Source organism: Lygodium microphyllum, chromosome 25 (genome assembly GCF_053477565.2).
Source record: "Lygodium microphyllum isolate KBCC chromosome 25, Lygodium_microphyllum_v1.1.10, whole genome shotgun sequence".
NCBI lineage: Eukaryota > Viridiplantae > Streptophyta > Polypodiopsida > Schizaeales > Lygodiaceae > Lygodium > Lygodium microphyllum.
Window position 1 is genome coordinate 120121618 of NC_141159.1, and position 21554 is coordinate 120143171.

The following is a 21554-nucleotide window of genomic DNA, read 5'->3' on the forward strand; positions in this document are numbered from 1 at the left end:
CTTTTCAATCCAATCTATAAATGTCTTTTTAGTTATTGATCGTGTATCTTCCAAGAAAAATTCTTCTCTCAAAGCTTTTTTAAAAGCTACCCAATCAACATCTCTTCTATGTAACTCATCAACCTAATCATGCAGTGCATATATGGCCAAACGTGAGAAATACCGACTCCATGCATACTGCGATACCCCATGAAATAACATATTTTCTTCATACAATCGGATGAAGGCTGAAACATTTTGACCTTTAAATTTCTTCAATTTCTGTCCCATTTCTTGCAATGCATTCACAACTAAGAAATCAATTCTTTCTGCTTCTTGCCGAGTTTGTATTTGTTGTTGTAACAACTGTTGTTATTGTTGATGTAACAAAGCAATTATTTGTTGTAAAGCATCACCACCAGTTGAACGTGAAAAATTCCCCATCTTAACACACCTGTTGCCAACTTCCACATCGAGTTCACCAACCACTGTTGGAGTATTTGGGTTTGAAAGTCTACCATGGAGGTAAGAGATAGTGGGGTGAAGGGGGATTGAGGGAGAGGAGTAGACGGAAGAGAAGGGGTTTAAAGAAATAGAAGATGTAGAAGAATACTCATAGAGGTGAAGCTCGTCAATTTATTTTTGTATCCCGAGAAGAAAAATCTATTGTAGACAAAAAATGTGCATAAAACAATGGCTTCCTCTTTGCTGCTTAGACTGCCAATTTAATGCTTCTGTTGGCTTCAAAAGGAGGGTAAAATACTAGACACATGGCAAGAAATCTCCCAAAACAATCCTTCTTCTCTCCCAGTTCGGAGTGTTATTCATTGCCTGAAAACTGTGCTAGCGCGTCGCATGATTTTGCCAATCATTCTTTTTGCATAAAATCCCCTAAAAATGGTTGAAAGCCACCTTTTTTTTTTACATGTTATCCTATTCTAGAAGTTGTTTACAATTTTTGGATATTTACAAGAGATAATATCTAAAATATCAAAATTTGACTACACTTGTCCAAAAATCTAGTATTTTTAACCATCCACACTACGGACACTGACATTAATAACTAATATGGCATTGGCTCTCTATATCAATAAGAAAGCCGAATGACGATGCACTCTAGAGTTTTTCACACTATGTCCGCGTAGCGGCACAACACTATGTCCAGTATCCCCTTTCGTGTAGTATCTCCTAGGGCGATGACATGTAAGACTACGTGCATCTTTGTGTCCTCCCAAAAGGCATTTATTTGTGGAGACTTAGATATGGGATTCAGTGTAAGACTTGGTATGTGTGTCATGACATCGTGGCATGGCAAGTCTTGTGGCTTATGGTCATTACTGTGTTGTACCCATTGCTTCAATTCTTGCCAAAGCGTGGGGTTTTGTCTCAACAGTTTTCCCAATGACACTATCGTAGGAGTTGTTATGAGTGTGACTAGCAAGTTGCCGTCCCTCTTTCCCTCCTTAGCTTTGTGGATTCCTTGCCAATGTTCTTGAATTATTTATGTATTCTTGGTCCTCTCACTTTGCCCATGCAGCTGTTCATGTGTGGTGGTGTTGTCTCTCTTATCCTCAAATATGTGGGTGAGACTAGTGGGCTCATGGTTGAGAGTTTCTCAATCTCTTCCTAAATGATAGGTTTGGCATCTTGAAGGTGAGCTTATGCTTCTTTTATCTACTCCTTAACCTTATTAATAATCTTCAGCTCTACTGGTTGGGGTTAGGGTACTCTCCAACCTTAGTGCTTCCCTTCTCTCTCGTCTTAGGAGAGAATGTTTCTGCTTCAACATCCGTAATTTGCTTTCCTTTGGTTAATGTGGTCTCACTCTCGGTTTTGAGTGTTAATTTTGTCTCGATTCTCTTTTTTCTCCATTGTTGATTCTTCTTCTCTATGGAGGATGCATCCAAGTTGCTAGGCCTAGGTAGTGAGATATCGACCTGCTTTATTTGAGCTCATGTCATGACTTTTAGGGGAATATGTGTAGCATCATTGTCGCATTGGTGGGTAAAAATGAGCAACCAGAGACATGATGTTGCATGGAGTCAAGTGGGATAACACATGCAATATCATTTTTTTGTCTTTTTAACACTTACCTGTAGTGGGAGTCGAGTTGATAGATGGAAATCCCAAGTGGTACCATGCATTTTTGACATGTGGTTGTGATATTTCAGTTTTAAGATATGCACCTTGTTGTTGAGATGGCAAGCTCAACACGTGCAGACATTGATGATGGACCGCGTGGCTAGATGGGTCCGCACGTCTACACTTAGCACGTTGGTAGTCATTATGATACTCACATGGCCACTGACTTATCACTTATTATATTTAGTTTGTTACATCTATCTACAGCTGGGAAAGACATAGTGCCAGTCGATTAGTGTAGTTGGTTATGCACTGTTTGACTTAGTAGGCCACTTTCCTTTATGTTGTATCTTATCTATACTTTGTGTACATTGTATAGTGTGTGGAAGAAGAAGAAGAAACCATCAAGAAAACGTTTTGGCCCCCATCTCTCTTCTTGTGTTCTTGAGTGAGCTTCCTCTTGTGTATACAGTGTGTGTTTAGCGTAGTAGCTCAAGGAAGTCCCCCCACCACGCAATTCTTGACATGGTATCAGAGCCACGCCATTGAGAGAGGCTGATTTTGAAGGTTGAAGTAAAGGAGAAGAAGCAAGGTTCGAGCAAGCAAGCAACGGGTAACAAGCTCTCCCATTATTCCACTCTTTCTCTTGGATAGTGCCTGTGGAGATATTGGAAGCAGGGTCGAGTAAAAATCTCAGATTGCTGTGAGATTTGGTGTGCGAGCAGATCACTGTATATTCAGGGTACACTGTAATTTTAGGTGTATTGACCGAAAGTGGGTGCATAGGTTACAGATTGCGAATCTGTAATTTTTGAGGTGTTTGTAAGAAGTAAACATAAGGTTTATGTGCAAACAGGTTGCAGATTACATGTACTATTGAGCAATCAGTGAAAAAGGTTGCTTGGTATATTGCTGTGCACGTGTTGTGAAATATTGCAGAAGACTAGCTTGCTGTGTTGTATCCTTGTTTGTGATAATGGCAAAGAATAGTGAAAATTCGATTATTGAGAAGCTCGACAAGAACAACTATCCTTCATGGAAGTTCCGTGTGACGAACTTCCTTATTGGAAAGGGCCTCTATGAGTTTGTCTCAGATGAAGAAAATGAGCTAGAGCTGGGTATCCCTCCGACTGCAGATGAGTTAAAAGCATGGAAAGAGTGGAATGCGAAAGATAAAAAGGTGATGTACTGGCTATCTGCAGTCATTGAAAATACTATGTTGGGACATATTAAGAATGCAGAAACTTCACATGCATCTTGGACAATTTTTGAGAGCATGTTTTAAGTAAATACAAAGGCACGAAAGATTCAACTCAAAGCAAGGTTGAATGCCTTGAAGATAGGAAAAATGTCTGTCAATGAGTATGTTTTGAAGGTGAGGAGTATTGTAGATGCCTTAGCAGCGATTGATGCAATGCTGGATGATGATGATTTGATTTCATCCACTCTGAGTAGCCTTAACAATGAGAAGGTATGGAAATCATTTGTTACTTCAGTATATGTACGGAAGCCATTTCTAGATTTTGATGAGCTGATCTTTCTCATGATTACTGAAGAGATCAATATGTAGGGTGATTCCTCTAAAAGAAATGGTGAACATGTCCAAGCATTTTACTCGATTTCAGGGAGGGGACGTGGAAGATCCTCTTCGAGAGGCCCTGGTATGGGACGTGCTGGCGATAACCGGCAAAATAGGTTCAATCAACAGTTTGGTGAAATGCAGGTTTCTGAAGGCAGAGGAAAATTTAAAGGCAGGGGGAGCTCTAGAGGAAGAGGTGGATGGCAGAATAGAGGTTCTAGAAATTTTGCTATTGTTTGCTATTATTGTGGCAAAATAGGCCATATTGCAGCCCATTGCTATGCAAAGAAGGATGATATTCGTAGTGGTAAATTGCAGCAAGGAAACTATGCATGGTCTTCACGACAGAATGAAGACAAAAATGAGCGTCTGTTTGTTATGTATCATATGATGAATGCAGTTACAGGAAAGGGGACACATGATGATGTATGGTATGTTGATTCAGGTGCATCTAATCATATGACCAGTCATGTCGAATGGTTTGGAGAGATGCAGGACTTGCAAAACCCAGGTTATGTGCAGACGGATGATGATTCATGCCACCCAATTTCACACATTGGAAAGGTTCCCTTGTCCTTGTATGATGGCCAGACAAAGAGTCTGATAGATGTATTACACGTGCCTTCAAATTACAGAGAATCTAGTGTCTGTTGGCCAAATGGTAGAGTAGGGGTTGCAGATTCGATTCAACGCAAAAGGTTGTTTTGTAGAAGACTTTAATGATAAGTGCAGGTTGGTCGCAAAAGAAAGTAGAGTTGGCCGAATGTTCACTTTAGATGTTGGAATTCCTGCAATGTATACTGATATGTATGCTAAAGGAAAAGGAGTAGTTGCAGATATTGAAATATGGCATAAATGTATTGGACATGCAAATGTGCAAAGACTGAAATTAATGTAGTCCAGAGGATTGGTTACAGGGTTACCTTCTTTTAGAGTTGCAAAATTGCATAAAGTCTGTGAAGCATGCAAGTTTGGTAAGCAGGCAAGACAACCCTTCTCGCATGATAGAGAAGTGAGCAGAAATATACTTGATGTAGTATATACATATGTTTGGGGGCCTCCACAGAATGTATCTCTTGGTGGTAGCAAACACTTTGTCACATTTATTGATGGTTGTTCAAGGAAGCTATGGGTATACTTTATAAAGGAAAAGAGTGATGTGTTTGAGCACTTCAAATCTTTTAAGACAGCTGTTGAAATAGAAACATGCTTAAAAGTGAAGTGCTTGAGATCAGATGGAGGGAGAGAGTACCTCTAATGAGTTCAGTGGCTTCTTGAGGACTCATAGGATAAAGAGGCAATTTACTTGCAGGTATACTCCACAGCAAAATGGTGTTGCACAAAGAAAAAATATGCATTTTGCAGAAGTTGCACGTGCATTAATGGCTGAAAAGAATATGCCCAAACATTTTTGTCTAAGGCTATCCATACTGCTGTCTACATTATGAACAGAACTCCCATAGTTGCAGTTCATGGGATAACTCCTGAAGAATGCTTTACTGGCAAGAAGCCTGATGTATCGCACTTGAATGTATTTGGTTGTGTTGCATACGTTCATGTGCCAGATGAGTTACGGAAGAAGCTTGATCCAAAGATAGAAAAATGTGTTTTTATTGGATACTCTTTAGAGTAGAAAGGGTATCGCTGTTATAACCCTGTCATCACAGGTGAGTTCAGAGTGAGCAAGGATGTTATCTTTGATGAGATGGGAAGTTGGTATACACCTGTTGGTGATGTTTTGGATGATGATAATGATCAAGATAGTTATATGTAGAAAGATAAACAAGAATCACGATGATAAACGAGTTGGTATACACATGGTGGTGATGTTTTGGATGATGATAATGATCAAGACAACTATGTGTAGAAAGATAAACAAGAATCACGAAGTCTTAGTGGACCAGAACCATCATCTGGTACTATCCCTATAGTGAGCCCTTGGTCTGGGAGACTAAGGAGTTGCCCCACACCTTCAGGTGGATCTATAAGTGTTGCAGGGAAGGACAAAGGAAAGAAGAAAGTGCTGGATGGTAATGATGCATCTACCAGTCATTTGGGATTTGATGGAGATTCTAGTGGTTTGGAGAGTTCGGATGATGAGCTTGGCATTCCTTCAGTCAGGACGCCAGGTGTACAGAGAGCTCATAGTAATGTAAAGGCTCCATTGAGTGATTCGGTGGTACCTAGATCTAGTAGGGTCAGATACCCTGTTAAAAGATTTGGTTTTGAAGGTTATGCAGCTCACCACTATGCTTATATGGTGAAACTAGTTGAGGATGTTGAGCCCACTTGTTTTGAGGATGCTGTTGGTTATATTCATTGGAGTGCAGCAATGGATGAGAAGATGGCTGCATTAGAAGTCAATAAGACTTGGGATTTGGTACCCTTACCTAAGGGTAAGAAAGCTATTGGCTGTAAGTGGGTTTACAATATCAAGCATAATGCAGATGGTTCAGTTAGCAAGTATAAGACTAGGCTGGTTGCAAAAGACTATGCTCAAACATATGGCATAGATTATGAAGAGACATTCAGTCCAGTTGCTAGGATGGTAACTGTTAGGTGTGTGATTGCCTTGGCAGCAGCCAAAGGTTGGAGTTTGCAGCAAATGGATGTTAAGAATGCCTTCTTGCATAGTGAATCACAAGAAGAAGTGTATATGGAGCCAGCAGGTTATGAGGATTTAGAGCATCCCACATATGTGTGCAGGTTAAAGAAGGCGCTCTATGGGCTTAAGCAAGCATCTAGAGCATGGTCTGACAAGATTGGAGAGTATCTTGTCAATATTGGATTTTGTATTTCTAATGCTGATCACTCACTTTATGTGGGAAAGGGAGATGTAGGTTTGGTCATCATAGTCATCTATGTAGATGACTTGATTATTACAGGTGACAGTGACAATGGGATTGGTGAAGTTAAGGAATTCTTGAAGAAGAAGTTTGAGATGAAAGATTTGGGTGAGCTAAGATACTTTCTTGGTATTGAGGTGATAAGATGTGATGATGGTATATAGCTATCCCAAAGGCAGTATGGCTTGGATATGTTATCCAAGTATGGTATATGACAGCATGTAAGCCTCTTTCAGTACCATTGGAGCAAAATGTGAAGCTGAGTGCTGATGTTGGGGATGAGATAGAAGACCCTACTATGTTCAGGAGGATAGTATGGAGTTTGATTTACATGACTATCACAAGGCCAGACTTGAGCACGTTGAGTGAGAGACAGGGCACCCTAAGCCATAGGCTAGTCGTGGGGTCTAGGGAAAAGAGAAGGACAATGGTACATTCCTGTATATGATTAAATGGTACCTTGAGTGGATTTTGTGCGAAATGTCTATATGTTGAGCGACGCATCGAGGGGCCAATCCCCAAGGTGTAGGAGAGTCGCAGAGGGTTGACGGCATTCAGCCGTAGGAGGAACCCCATGTGTATGTGATTCGAGCCTTTTGGCTATGTGAAAGGGACTCCCTCTGAGGAGTAATATTGGGTTAGGATCAGTTGGACTACAACGTATTACAAACGCAATGTTTAGGAAGGCAGAGATTTTGATAGACGCTCCTGGCCGCGAGGCCGAGGGGTTGTCTTGTGCATAGTGACGAGGCCCGGCTAGTGCATGAGCCAGTGCCGGCCCGTTTTTAGGTCCATCAGTGGTGCGTCTGCCGGGAGCCGCTTAAAAGTGGCGGTCCTCGAATCCTAGTTGTCTAGGGACCAACTAGCTGTTTATGCCAAAGGATAATGTGATTGATCAGTTATTTATCGATAAGCATCGTCTAGCAGAAATCCAAAAGCAAGAGAGATACGAAAGAGCTAGGCGACGTGCTGAAATTTTTAGGAGATATTCCCCTAAGCGTAGCGGTGCTGAACCCTTACGAGGGAGTGGATCTAGTGGTCTTAGTACCACAAGCAGTAAGTTAGGAGAAGGTGGAAGCTCTAGTGCTCCCCTCCCTTCCATAATCCAGTCTATATCAAGTGCGGGAGGCGTAACCCCACCGTCCCCTATTCCTAGTGCAAATCCAATCCTCGTCATGGCGCAGTCTATTGCAATTCCAGCAGGAACGACGGATTTGCCGACTCTAGGTTACCCGCTACCCATTTTTAATGGGTTAGTTGAGGAAGATGCGGAACTCCACATTAGGGAGTTTCAAAAGCTGATGTTTAACTGTCGCATCCAAGAAGAAGGACATTTAATGATGTTCTTCAACATGACTCTCAAAGGAAGAGCTACTATATGGTATCATGGTTTAGAAGCCGGAACCATATTGAATATTGATTCATTTTATGGAGCTTTTCGAAGGGAGTTTGCCCCTGAAAGGGGTGGGCAATATTGGTTGCGTGTACTCAACGTGACCCGCCAAGAACCACACGAGGATATTCGTGCTTATGCGAAGAAAATAAAAGAGGTTTTCCGTAAGTTGGACACCTCTATTCCTATCCCCGCAGCTGCCCAATTGCAATATTTCCTACATGGTTTGGACTTTAATATCCAATTGCAGTTGAGTAGTGTCCCCTTGGGGGATATAGATACTGCCATTACACGAGCACAAGAGGTGGAATCCCGACTACAAGCAGCCTATGCTTCTTGAGGCAATTCGAATATGGGTTTAGTATTGGGAAATAATGTGACAATGGCCAATGGCAGTAGTGGCCAAGGGATAGCGATGGCTAACCCTAATGGGAGAGGAAACATGATGCATAATGTCCCTTTATTACCAGCTCCCCCTAGCATGTCGATGTCTACGGGCAGTCAAATGGCTCCAAATGGTGGAGGCCAGGCGGTTAATTCTAACACCATGCCTGTGGCTCAACAACCAGTGCCTAATCGAATTGTTAGGCCGATGGAACGACATGGTAATGACCAAGGCTATGAGTCGAGCGCTTCCAATGTTCTTGGCGAGGTTAAGGACATGATGAAGCATTATACCGACATGATTACGGAGCAGTATCGACAAATAGCCGTTGATGTTAACTTCCTTAAAAAACAACAAAATTTGATAGGAAGTAGATACCCAGATGAGGGTGCACCTTCGAGGTTTAGTTGCAAATGGTGTGGTGGGCAGCACTATCCAACGAATTGCCCAAATGTTAAGTGCGACATCTGTGGGAAATCCGGCCATTTAGCAGCTAACGCTGGAGTAAGAATAGTTCCCTCCAGCGAGGTAGTCGGCAACCAGGGCCTGTTAATCATCGTGCCCAAGGAAGTGATTCCCAGCGAGAAGATGGGCCTAAACAAATACTTCAACGACCAAAGACTACAGTGGAGGAGCTACCAAGTGGTAGTGGGGTTAGTTTGATTGAGGCTATACGCGTTAATGATGCTGAAACCTCTAATCTGCGAGCTGTCCTTACAAGAGGTCAAAAGGGTAGAGAACCCGATAAGGATAAGCCTGTTGATGGAAACCCTAAACAAGGCGACAAAGGAACGCAAGTTTTGGATCCTGCCATGGAAGGGGGACCTTTGAAGCCCGTAGAGAGTAAAGCCAATAAGGAACCATCAAAGAAGAAGGTGAAAGTTAAGAAAGAGGCAATAAAGCCGGTTCAGTGACCTAAAGAGCGGATGGTTTGGCGTGAAAAGCGAGCTCTATCGAACTATCATGAATTCGATTTGGCGAGCTCTCTTTGCGAAGTCAAGCCGGATGTGAATCTCTTACAGCTTATTAAGCTTTCCCCAGGAGTATGTAAGGAATTTAGAAAGATTTTACGTACCGGGTATATCGTAAAACCTTTGGGTATTGCGCGAGTTGGTGATGACTGGTTCGAGCATGCTGAGAAGCATTGCCCAAGGGTTGCAGCCTATGTCGATGGGATATTAGTAGATTATGCCATTGTCGACACGGGATCATCTGTTAACATTATGAGTTCTGAACTGATGGAAAGGTTAGGTCTTGCGATCCAGAAAGATACCTCCACAATTCTCAGAATGGCAGATGATAGTTTGAGACAGCCGGAAGGCTACATTACTAAGGTCCATGTCACTGTTGCAAATGTAGAATGCTTGTTGGACTTTAGGGTGATTCGTTTTGCAGGCCGTCCAAGTTACCAAGTATTACTCGGACGACCTTGGATCTTGCAAGCGGACTACCAAGTGGATATACCCGCCGGTCGGCTAATATTTGGCAAAGGTGCCCAGCGTGTGGTGGTTGATGCTTATCCTGAGTCCCCACAGAGTGAGAGAGCTCCTCTATCTTCTACAGAATTGGAGACATTAGAAGATTTATCTGCCAGTGAGACATCATCGAGTGATGAGTCCAAAGAGGGATCCACCACGAAAGACATCTTTCAGATCACTTTGAATGAGCCGATAGAGGGCCAAGATCGTATAAGAGATGCATATGTTATCGAGCTAGACCTTGGTACGCCTGATGATTCGCGGCCAATCAAATTAGGTTCTATGCTCAACACAGCAGAAAGGGAGGACTATGTGGCCTTGATCCAAGAATTCCGTGATATCTTTGCCTGGAGTTATGATGAGTTGAGAGGCATCCCTCCTAGTCTTGCTGTTCATACAATTCTGTTGAAAGAGGGCAGTCGTCCTGTACGGCAGAAAGTAAGGCATATGCCTTTCGAACTGAGGGACGGCCTGTTTGAAGAGTTACAGAAGCTTCGAAAAGCAGGTTTGATTTTTCCTGTGCAACACACGGAATGGTGTTCGCCAGTTGTGATTAGAAAGAAGAAGAATAATCAAATCCGATTATGTGTAGACTTTAGGGAGCTGAATAAGCAGACAGTTAAGGACTACTACCCGTTGCCATTTATTGACCAGATTTTGGATCAATTAGCAGGTAGGGAGATATATTCGTTTATGGATTGCTTTGCAAGATACAACCAAATGGCAATTGTAGAAGAGGACAAGTTGAAAACAACTTTTATTACTGTATTTGGTACTTTTACGTACCATGTGATGGCCTTTGGTTTATGCAATGCGCCTGGTTCGTGGCAACGAACAGTAGATAAGATATTCGGTGACATATCCCCTGAAGAGTTGAAGGTGTTTATTGATGACTTAGGGGCTGCCACCGTGAGAGGAAGACAGTTGATCATTTTAAGAAAATGCTTCGAGCGCTGTAGACAATTTTGCATCGCCCTAAACCCACGGAAGTGTGTTTTTGGAGTACCTTATGGGCTATTGCTGGGTCATGTAGTCAGTTCGGTAGGAATTGCGACAGACCCCGAGAAGGTTAAAGTTATAGTTGCCATGGGTCCACCACGCACTCCGAAAGAGGTTCATAGCTTTCTGTCTTCGGTTGGTTACTACCGTAGATTCATCAATGCCTTAGCAGAAAGAACGTTGCCGCTTACAAATTTATTGTCCTTTAGTTGTTCGTTTTTATGGGGTGACCCTTGTAAGGTAGCATTCGAGGATGTGAAACAGGAGCTAGCAAGAGCTCCCGTTTTAAAAGCACCTAAAAGAGGTGAGGTGTTCTATATATTCTCAGCAGCCACCATGTATAGTATCAGCTGCAGTTTAGCCCAAATTTGGGAAGAGAAGTGGTACCGCCCGATCGCTTTTGCCAACCGGAAGCTGGGGGTATCCGAAATCAATTATACTTACATGGAGAAGTTGTGTCTAGCGATGGTCTTTGGGACCAAGAAATTCAGGCATTATATTCTCTATGAGAAAGTCGTGCTTTATACGAAGGCGGAGGGACTTCGATTATTGATGAATAAGCTTCAGCCGCTTGATCGTTTAGTGAAGTGGTTAATCACTTTGCAGGAATTTGATTATGAAATCAGGAGTAAGCCACCAAGGTTGCAAGGCATCGTGGAATATCTTGTGGACTTTGGGGAGCCGAAAGAATCTGTGGCTGAAGGTAGTGACATGGAGTTGTTATTTAAAATAGATACGGCATCTATTCCCTCCTGGTACGCTGCAATAACGCATTATTTATCGACGGGAGAGGCGAGATCTGAATTATCTAAAGCTGAGAGAAGGAAAATTAAGCAGCAAGTGTTAAAGTTTGCCTTGATCGCAAGTACATTATATCGGCAAGGGGTTGATGACATCTATCGCCGATGTGTGATGCCTGACGAGGTGCCATTCATTTTGGAAGAGTGCCATGATTCTGCTTGCGGTGGCCATTTTGTTGGACGGCTTACAGCACAAAAGGCTTTAAGAGCAGGTTATTGGTGGCCTGCCATCTTCCAGGATGCGTTTGCGTATGTTAAGAGATGTGATATTTGCCAACGATATGATAGTCGAGAGAATAGGAAACAACCACTCAACCCTATTATGGCGATACTTTCATTTGAGAAGTGGGGAATAGACTTTGTGGGTCCTATTACTCCATCGTCGACTGTGCAAAAGAGGTATATCATTGTAGCAACTGACTACTTCACAAAGTGGTCAGAAGCACGTGCAACAAGGAAAGATGATGCTAAAGAAACTGCTAGTTTCCTTTTAGAGCAGATAATATGCCGTTTTGGTCTACCGAAAGAATTAGTGTCAGACCGCGGAACCCATTTCCTGAATAAGGTGATCAAAGGTTTGACAGAGATGTGGCAAATCAAGCATAACAAGACAATCCCATATAACCCGCAAGCCAATGGGCAAGTTGAAAGCACCAACAAGCAGCTTGTGGGCATCCTGTCTAAAATTGTATCGGAAAAGAAACGGGATTGGGATAAAAAGTTATACGTGGCAGTGTGGGCCTACAATACGACTTTCAAACGAGCCACTGGCCATACTCCGTTCAAGTTACTATATGGGGAGGAGTGTGTCTTGCCTTTAGAGATTGAGCTGCCGACTATTCGGTTTGCCATCAATCATTCTTTGAGCGATGAAGATGCACTTTTTGAGCGCTTGACGACACTGGCACATTTAGATGAGCTTAAACTACAGAGCTTATTGCAGCAAGAAGTGGCGAAGCGCCGAATGAAGCAGTTACACGACATCAAAGCCAAGCAATACACCTTCAAGAAATGACAGCTTGTTCTGTATTAGGATGCACGACGTGAATTATTTCCAGGCAAGCTAGAGCCCAAATGGGATGGGCCCTATAGGATCGTTAGAATAGGAAAGAATAAATCCACAGTCTTGTTAGCTGACCTTGAGGGGATAGAATTTAAAAATAAGGTTAATCTTAATAAGATAAAACCTTATTATTTCTGATTGCACTAATGCTATGACTGCCTTGCAGGTCTAGGAGAGATCGATCAAACATCTGTAAGGAAATCGTGATAAAGGTTGATGGGTCGTCTGATCCCTTATTTAGAACACCCATATTTAGAACAGAGGTATCATCAGGGAAAGCTCATTTGGTGGAGCAAAGGATATAAGGTGACTGAGCAAGAAGGCGGGACATTTATTTGGGAGATTAAGGTCTTCTGCCATCACTGTCTACAAATTTTGACGAGCATCCCTGTTGAATTCAATGATGATGGAGGGATGGAGCCTACAGTCCACCCGTTGAATATGCTGAATTTCGATTACCATAATTACGAGTAGAGTTCAGGATGGCGGGATATGTAAACCCTTTATGGACGTACACCTTGTACTTTGATGGGGCGTCCAGGGGTGCATCCAAAAAAGGAAGTGTAGGAGTTGTCATCCGAGACCCCCGATGACGCATTGTCATGAAGTTAGCTGCTTATCTCGGGGTGAATTTTACCAATAATATGGCCGAATACAAAGCCCTGATTATGGGTTTGAATATTGCAAAGAAGGGTGGTATCCGTCAGTTATTGGTGAAAGGGGACTCTCAGTTAGTTTTAAATCAACTCAATGGGACATACATGGTACGAAACCCCATCCTTTGTATGTACCATCATACTACCATAGCCCTACTAGACGAATTCGATAGAGTGTCTTTTCAGCTGATTCCACGGAATTGGAATCAATTTGCCGATTCTTTGGCTAATTTTGCATATGAAGAAGACCTCTTCTTTAATTGTGGCCCTTGTCCCGATATATCTATTGATGGTGAGACAGGACCCGGTCGGTTGTGGGGTATGCTTTCTGAACATGCCCTCTTTGGCAAACGATGGTTGATTTGGGTGATGCAGAGGGTAAGCGGGACTCATCTGCCTTTATTATCTTGGACCCATAGACTGATTAGACGACATGTGATGCGAACACCTCTTGCGATATATGCAGGAGGGATGGGTCATAATTTAATGCACCTAGTTTAGGGCTACGAGCCTCTGTTCCCCTGGGAATAGTATGCTTTGCTGTCTATCATAGTTGTTTCCAGGAGGATGTTATGCATAGTCATGTTTTGTTTCATTAGGCCAAGAGGACCGATTCAGTTTTGTAGCAAAGTCATGTCTGATTTCATTAGGCCAAGAGGGCCATTTCCCTGTCTAGTGCGGGTGCGTTTAATCGGGTTTTTGTTTTAAGTGTTGTGCTGGCCAGATTTCGTGGTTCGTGGACTTTGGTGGAGCTTGGAGGAGCCTTTGCTGCGATGGAAGCTTCTTGTGGCCAATCTAGGTGATACCTCTCCTTTACGAGTACCTTTCTTTCATGTTATATGTGTATTTGTGCTTGTCGAGGGGATATATTTTTGTTGGGGACCGGTAACCAAGGCATGAAGTCCCAGGATTAGGCTAAGTATGTTTGAGGGAGGTCGGAGTAGTCACGGCCTCCTGTAAAGACATTGTCAGGTATCGGAAGCCCTGTTTTCGAAGGAAGTCTTAGTGGCCCTGTTCTGCTAGCCTACTAGACAGCCATTCTAGGAGTTCTTGTTAGTAGTGAGGCAGTTAGAGAAGCCTGCCAGAAGATAATAATGATGATGCCAAGAAACCCTGGACATCCTAAAAGGTGAATATAAATACGAAGGTATGTAAAAAGGGGTTCTAACCCCTATTGAAGAAAAGAAAAGAAATGGAAATGTATAGGCAGTTGCTCATTGCCTTGCGAAGGCCTGGTAGGTTCCTGGGGACGAGTCAGACCCGGGGCCGATACCTTGTCTTCCTAGGGGTGACTTCTTGCTGGAAAAATAATGACAAAGCAAGGAAGGTTGGAGCGAAAATAAAAGTGAGCGTTAGAAAATGATTAAGTGTCACCTTGCGAGGGCTTGGTAGGTTCTTGGGTGCCGAGGTAGGTCTTGAGGCCGATGCCCTGTTCTCCTTGGGTCACTACGCTCAGCTCCCTCCTTTTTACATGCCCAAGTATGCTGATAAAATAAAAACCCTAAAAGAAGAAATGTACAGGAAGAAAATACTCATTGATCAGGCTATAGGAGTCCTCGCCTTGTAGGAGCTCCTAGTTGTGTTGTCTTTAGTTGGTAAGTAGTTCAGACTACCACTTAGGGCAACCTCTTTGGTAGGTTTTTCCATTTGGCTGTGTTGGAGCCGTTGGTTAGTGACTCACTTTGGATCTTCTATTAAATGATGCTAGGCCACTCCTTGTGGATGGCATGCCTTGGTTCTGCCAGGGGGTAGGGTGAGCATTGTGCTGAATTTTAATAAATGTTTGTTTTATATCAGTTTGATGCTTCTTTGGTTGTTTATGTGCAGATATGTTCATGGATTCGACGGGCTGAGTCGCCCTATCCCGTGATCGCCAATGAGAGCGGAATTTAGGTGACGGGAAGTGCTTAAAAATAGCTAAAAATTATGAATATCAAAGGAAAAATATTCACCGTCAAAGGCGGCGGCTCGATCTAGGACGATTTTAAGCAACAAGCAGTCGACGGGCGCCCAAGTGACACGTCCAGATTTTTAGTAATTTTTCTGTCAGTCAGGACGGGATGTGGGAGCTACAGGTCTGTCCGTGATGCTGAGACGGACGCCCAGAAATTTACAGCACGTGAATCGGAGCCCGTATGAGGAAGTTGGCCGAAAAACCGGCCGGGGTGCCTAAAAAGGGGCCAAAGTGGAAATTCCAAAAGGTGTGGATAGAGGGGGGTGACCTTTGGCACCCCCCCCTAAAAAAAAATCGTGATGGAGGGGGGGTGGCGGCTGTTTTCAGCCGCCGAAAAAAACGCCCCCCCCTCCCCCCCTCCAAATCAAAAAGAGAGGCTGAATGTAAGCCATGAATCCAATTGCAGAGGGCAACCGCACTCATCATCCGCTCCATATCGCTTCAATCCACGCGGGGAATGACAGCCTGTAGAGGGAGAGAGAAAATCAGTCTTTCTCTCTCCTCCCTCTCTCTCTTCTAAAGGCAAGTTCATGTGGGAAGAAGAAGGAAGAAGAAAGAATGATGGAGGCTTGTCCGGCATGGATCGGATTGCTCCACGGGTTGGAAATGGTGATTTGTGATTGTGCTGGACATGAAGTGCTGCTGATTTTCAGATTTGCAGCCATGGACATGAAACCCGAAACACGCAAATAAGCGGTAATTCAAAATTTTCAAAGGAAATTTGAGATTTCATGGCTTTTGATTGATAAAATGTTGTTCATGTGGGCTAAAAATTGTTTATGTTGCTGTTTTTCATGAGTACTTGCTGATCATGATCAGAAAATCAGAAAAATATGCATCTTGTGGTTCAAAATAATATACTAAAACACGTAAAATATAGAAAATCAAGGAAAAATGATGGTTTTGGGCATAAAAATGGAAAAATGAATAGGAACACCAACTAAACTTTTAATTTTGCTGTAAGAAGGAACTAAGGCCCACAGCCCATAACTTATTTTGAATTTTCAGTAATAAAATAATGGAGAAAATAAGAAAAAATACAAGGAAAATAAAGAAAAATCACTAAAAATAGGAGAAAAATGCATTCTGGGTGCGGAAAATTAATGAAAATTAAGAACAATGTTTGTGAATGTTTGTGGGGACTGAAGCATGAGGATTTGCCTCAGTTCAACCCCACCTTCTTGTTCTAGTGCGTCTTTTTCCGTTTTTTTACACATAAAATGATGGCAAAATGCCTTATAAATCTATGCAACGATGCAATATTTAAACGGGGGAGGGTAGGGTAGTTGAAATATGTCTAAATGCCGTGTGAGATGATGGAAAAGTTACTGATTTCTATGCATAGCATTTAGGACGGAAAATAATTAAAAATAAGAGCCTAGTAGCACGAGGGTTTCCTTGGTGCTAGGTTCGTGCAACGCCGCATAAGAACGGTAGTTGAAAATCATTGAAAGGATGTTTTCCACATGTGCACAATATTGATTTCATAACTGTTTGAGCACGTGGCATCCACACTATGCATAAATCATGGAAATATTAAAAGGTATCAGAAATCGTGGATGCACAGCAATTGTTTTCATTAGGACATTGACCCACGTTGAGTGAGAGACAGGGCACCCTAAGCCATAGGCTAGTTGTGGGGTCTAGGGAAAAGAGAAGTAAGGACAATGGTACATTCCTGTATACGATTAAATGGTACCTTGAGTGGATTTTGTGCGAAATGTCTATATGTTGAGCGACGCATCGAGGGGCCAATCCCCAAGGTGTAGGAGAGTCGCAGAGGGTTGACGGCATTCAGCCGTAGGAGGAACCCCATGTGTATGTGATTCGAGCCTTTTGGCTATGTGAAAGGGACTCCCTCTGAGGAGTAATATTGGGTTAGGATCAGTTGGACTACAACGTATTACAAACGCAATGTTTAGGAAGGTAGAGATTTTGATAGACGCTCCTGGCCACGAGGCCGAGGGATTGTCTTGTGCATAGTGACGAGGCCCGGCTAGTGCATGAGCCAGTGCCGGCCCGTTTTTAGGTCCATCACCCGAAAAGCATAGGCATAAGCATACATGAGTAAAATGGCTTCAGCCCACCTATGTACAATAGTGATTTACTGTTCAAAACTGAGAATTTCAGCATCAAAATCAGCTCCAAATGGTTGCCAAACAATAGGCATACATTCCCCTAACATTCGGGCATCAAACGGGACCAACCGGGCATCAAATGACAATGCCAAATAAGTTGTAGCATCAAATTTCAGTGTAACACTGTCATAAACTGCTTGTGGATTGTTATGACAGTCCCAAAACAATGTTAAATCTGTCCAAATGCTATGCCAACACATCAACCATCAAAACCAAGCATCAAAGCATGTTCATATGCTTGAAATGGAGTCTTTCCAAATGCCAATGGAGGGGGAGAGCTACTGTTGTGACTGTCAATGCTAAAGACACATATGGGAGGGTTGCATGATTGCGCCAACTGTAAATGCTAGTCCTGGGGCTGCAAAAAATGGTGGCCAAGCTTCGAAGGGGTCCAGTTAAAGCCAAGGAAGGCCTCAAACAAGCTCCAACAAGGGGAGAGTAGCCCACATATAAAATGAGAGTTGGGAGTGTAATGGCTGTCCTGTTTCAAGAGGGTTGAAAACTGAGGTAAACCCTGTAAAGAGTGAAGCAATACCTCTATGTGAATGCCTTGAGGATACCCAAAGGGGCCGGGAAGGTGCTCGGGAAGTCGGGGAGTGATGGGAGCTCGAAGGAGCCGGATATGGCTACTGGAAAGGAGACCCAATGCGAGTGGGGAATCGATGGGAAGCTGAGAATGCCACGAACCAAGCTCAAGAGTCGCGAATCCAAGCTCTGATACCAGTTGAAAGGTGAGAAGGATCGAGGCTTGCACTCGAGAGCTATGGCGGGAGAGCAAGAGCAAGAAAGAGAGAGGCAAGAAATGGGAACTCGTACAGTCATAATGTGTGACCGGGCCTTCCTTTATTCAAACTGTCACTAAAAGAATAAAGAATAAAGTGATGGTGATGGGTGCCCACCACCTGCAGTGTGCAGTGGCAGTGACAGTCAGTGTAGTAATACACGGGCGGCTAGGCGGAGGCGCCTTTACCCCCAACAAGTTCATGGTCACGAAAGCACAAGAAATGGCGCCAAGGGCAGGATCCCAAAAAGGAGATCAGGCATCAAGAGAATGACCCCAAGAATAGGAGGACACCCTAGTATTCTATCTGTGGTCGGCAATGGAAGAGCAACAAAGACTGGAGAGAGAAATGGGAGCCATTTCGAAAATGAAGGAAGAGGCCATCGACAAAGCCACATGAAGCCTACAAGACAACTTGGAGAACACTCGGGAGAAGGTGGAGGCACTAATGGCCATGGCCATGACCAAAAGAAAGCTGCACCGGGCAGAGCTAGAAAGTTGCGTGCAAACTATTGACGATCTATCAGAAAGGATCGCAAAAGCCTACCAGTAATGCTCCGTGGGGAAGAACAAGGTAGGAGGATAGTGGAGGAGGAGCTAAACCGCCAGGATAAAGAAAAGACCCAAATGATGGAGATCTGGAGTGAGAAGCAACATGTGGTAATGATGCTATCTCAAGAGATGGAGAGGGGTAAGGAAACCTAGAAGAAAAGGCACAGCAGTGGGAGAGGTGCAACTTTGAAAGAGTATGGGGACTGACAGAGTGCTTGCTGAAGTGTGCTCCAACATGCAAAGACAAGCCTTTTTAAGCACTGTGCTTCATGTCACACAAGTCAAAGGCGAGGACTTGGTGGAGAGAATGAAGAGGAAGCTAAAACTGATGACTAGAGCTTTAAGGTATGGCTTGAAAGAGCGCACACTCCCAACTAGCACGGGCATAACCAAGGAGCAGCAACATAGCTACTTGTGACAAGCCAACCTCTCCATTGATGAGCTCAGGGAACCTGGATTCAAGGAACAAGAGCAGCCCCATCCACCCCCAATCCAACTCACTATGGAACAAGACACTGAGGAAGGGCTTGACAAGCATTTGAGGAAGAACCGCAAACCAGAGAGGCCAGTCCGCCCTTACCTGATATACCTCCAAAAGAGCCAGAGGGTGCCCAGGTTTGCAAGCACGTTATTGCTGCAAGACGAAGAAGATAGGAACTTGTGGAGAAAGCCCATCAAAGGGTGCAAGCATAGCCACAACAGCTTCATGACGAGCCCATGCCGGCACGTAAGGATTATCACCCCGTTAACTGGCTGCAGGAGCTAACTATCTGGCAACAACAAGAGCTCCAATCCCAACCCTTCGAGTTCTCCTTCCTCTACCCACAGGCCTTGGACTGAGTCTTACCCCTGGAGGTAGTGGAAAGAATCATTCATTTGAGCCATACTCTAGCAAACCGATGGGTCGAGGAGAGGAGCATTATAATCATACAATGGAGGCAAAAGCCCACGGACTATTGGCAAGACAAGGTTTATCAGATCTCCAAAACCGTCCAAGGCTATGAGGCGTAGCCAAAGTGGCATATGAGGATTTGGAACACCAATTTTGATGCATGGATGGCCTTCTACGGCATGCTACAGGAAGAAGGGAATGATCCCGCCTACATGCCCTACCCTTGCAGACATGGAGTGGATTACAATAGGGGGGTGCATGGCAGGTACAACTTTCTGAAGGTCTACAATGTCAATGGAGTAACTCTCAAGGAATGCATGACCTTTAGAGCAGGGGACTTGCGTCCTTCCATTAACCGCTTCCTCAAGGATTTCTCTTCTTACTGCCCAGATCTGGTCTTCATAACCACTTGTAATTACCTTAGGGTCATTAGGTTTCTCCTTAAACAAAAGCCAACAACTGAGAAACCCCACCTCCCTCCACTCTTTTTTGACATTAACCTAGGAATAGATAGCTACACTATGGCTAGGCTCATGATGAGGGCAACCTTGATTCCCTTGTTTTGTATGAGGATCCTTGAATACATGAATGATAGCCACTTTACGAGGTACAATCATCCTTTCTTGTCAACCACACCTCTCAATGTGAAGGCTAACATCAAGGGATACTTGTAGAGCCGCATTTTTTAAACCAAATCCCTAAGACCACCTTGTGACTCGTCCGAGGAAGATGAGGGTGGAGCTTGAGAGCACCCCTTGCATCCAAATGCTGGCTATAATCATATATACACCTACACTTATTTTAAAAAAAGAAGAAGAAAAGAAAACAAAAGAAGAAAAAGGGGTGGCAACATTGAACCCCTCAAAGAATCACCTTGCACGTCACAATCACTACACCTAGGATTTCCATACCTAGCCCCATCCCCCATGACACATGCTTAGACCACAACAAGGGAAGGACACACCTAGGGAGGTAACACTCACCTATGGTTAGGCCTGTCACCCTAAGCTCCACACACCTCACCTCCCTTATGCACCAATTGGGTCCTCAAGTGTGGGACACCACCAAGGGCTTGCCCAAGGTAGATCCATCTCCCAGTTCTACAAGCAATGGCACCACGCACTCCATGGTCAGGCAGACACACCCCAGGTAGTGCACCCTCTTTTCTTTTCTTTCCAGGTACAACCAAACATCCCAACCACCAACTCTAGAGACTCCATCATCTATGAAATGTACTCCCCGTCTTATGCGACATATCACCATGTCTGTACAACAAAGCATGCGCAAAAACCCCAATCAAAAAGAGAATGAAGAAGCTCATTTAGAATAGTGCTGGAGGAGGCAGCCATGGAGGGGCAACCAACGGAACTGTCAAACTTTATCTTCAATTTCAAGTTCCATAAATCCCTCCAACACCAGGGCTCATTCTAACTCAACAGTCTTCCCATTCCATAAATCCCTCCCACAAGCCCTCCAACATGGCTTGTATACAAACTCAAAAGGCCACTTGGCTTCCCCAGCATCATTGTCCAACTCACCACCCAACAAGTGCCATGGGACTGGCCAGCTAGGAGGGGGTAATGTTAACCCTCAGACAAACAAGGTGGAAAATCGGGAAAATCTAAAGCAGAAGACAAGGCCAAGGAAAAATTAAAATGGAAGACAAAGGCACGCCAAGAAAAATATGGAAACATAAGAAGTGCAGAAAAGTCCTAAATCAAGGAGAAAGGCACACAAGAAAAAACGCAAGTCAATACTTTTGCAAAAGAGCACAAGGCGCACCATGATCTATTTTAAGAGTGTTGGCTATGCAAATTGTAAAGGTAGATGGGCGGTAGGAAGGAAGGTAGGAAGATAGGATGACAATGGAAAAGGGCCTAGGCTATGGCCGGGCATGTAAAAAGGGGATAACAGTCCAAATGGGATTTAGGACTTTGTATATAAAGTTCAAAAGATGAATGACAGCTCATTCTTTGG